This window comes from Nematolebias whitei, chromosome 14 (assembly GCF_014905685.2).
Source record: "Nematolebias whitei isolate Nwh7 chromosome 14, NemWhi1, whole genome shotgun sequence".
Taxonomy (NCBI): Eukaryota; Metazoa; Chordata; class Actinopteri; order Cyprinodontiformes; family Rivulidae; genus Nematolebias; species Nematolebias whitei.
In genome coordinates this window covers 44,797,963-44,799,926 of record NC_056511.1, presented here as the reverse complement: position 1 = coordinate 44,799,926, position 1,964 = coordinate 44,797,963, and positions in this window count along the sequence as shown.

The window sequence follows — 1,964 nt, the reverse complement described above, 5'->3', positions numbered from 1 at the left end:
TATATATATATATATATATATATACATACATATATATATATATGTTTAGTTAGTTTTTTTTGCTGACACCCAAGCACTGGCTCAGACACCTGGGTGTCCGGGGACCCCAGTTTGAAAACCACTGGTTTAGGTAATGCATTAAAGTAATGAAAATATTTCTTAAAATAATTATGTGGTTCTAAACATTTAGAAATTTAAAGTGTTTTCACTCACTATTTGTCTCCCTAACATTGATAGTCATCCTCCACAGCCAAAATCACAATTACATTCAAATGACCAAATATTCAAATTAGGCTATGATGTCATCTAGCAACCTTTAGGACAGCCAATAGCTACTTTTCTTACAGGGGTGTTGACAACAATGTCAGTTTCCTTTGTGCCATCAACCAGTCCTCCCTCAGTCAGTTCTTTTCCATAGTCATACAACCCCTTCACACCATCTTATATCCAATTAGTCTCAGTTGCAGCCATTTTCTCTTCCACTTCAGCTTTATTATTCTGTCAGTCTCCATTCACCTTTGGTCCAACATTGCCCGTGCTTTAAGCCATGCCGATGTGCCCTTGTGTCTCCTTGTAGCTGCTTATCAAGAGTTATGAGTCATGGAAACTCAGGACTGACTAAAATCATGTTTGTGGGGTAGAAAAGCTCCTGTAGTTATTTGATAACCAGGAGGTCTCAAAGCTCTCAGCTACTGGTAAACCTCACAGACCAGTTGATGGAATGTTGAAATTCAAGAGAAGTGTGTGTGAACGGATAGTTAGGAAAGAGATGGAAGTTATGTGTTAATGTTGCTTTCTTTTGATGTATATAATGTACAAACATATATTATCTAGCCTAAAAGTAGGAGAGAAAGACAGACAGTAAGATGGTTTTACAGTGGCAGCTAACACTCTGGGCCAACCCCTAAATGTGTCACTGTCTGTAAGACTTGGCTATGTTCACACTGGAAGTCTTAATTCTTATTTTTCTGCACATATACAGTTTTTTTGTAAGGTCATTGTTTTTCATTGTTTTTGCATTAGTTACATTATCATTGAAATACAGCTTCCATCAGACTCCAGTGTGAACCATTAACAGTTCTCAGGTGACACAGACGTAAAAAGGAGATGTCACGCTGTGTTAAAGGAAGTACACATGCATACACGCTAGTATGAGTGATTCTGAATTGTTATGCAATCAGAACCAATTAAATTATTATCTGACATGCTTGTCTGTGTTTAAATATAACTTGCCTCTTGACAGCTTCTCAGGCATAACTTTGTATTTCTGCAATGGGAAGAACACACTGAAAGTAGAAACAAACTCCAGTATCAATCCCATCACACTAGTATTGATACAGTCAGACACTAACGTTAGTGTTATATGTTGCATTAGATTCTCAGTCATCCAACACATAGAAAATTAAAAGAAAAAAGATAAAGCAAATGGACTTGTGTTCAGTAACTGAAGGCATGTGAAGTTCCAAGATTCAAACTGCATAAGGTTGGTATCATAGTTACTTGGATCAATCTGCTTACCCCAACTTCAGTGATTTAAAAGTTGGATGAAATGTGGCACGGCCGTCTACACTTCAGTTGCTTTATACAACATCAGGCATGTATCCAATCAGTTCCACATATGAAAAAGACCAGGGAGTGAAACAATCAAAACTGGACCTTAGCCCGCAGATCCTGAATCTCTATCCCGTACCAGGTTTACAATAAATACATATAGAACAACTGAAATAAATTAAGTAAAATTGTAAGGAAACATTTATGGTGGTGATGGTTATTGTGCATGTGTGTGTGTGTGTGTGTGTGTGTGTTTATAGAGAGGTGAACAGAATACCAACACAGACTCAAAGACCAAACAGGTGAGTTGATAAGACTGATTTGGATCCTATTTCAAATATTTCTCTTAGCATGTCAGAAAAAGGGACTATTGTTAGATCTCACACTGTATATACATATATACATGTATATAT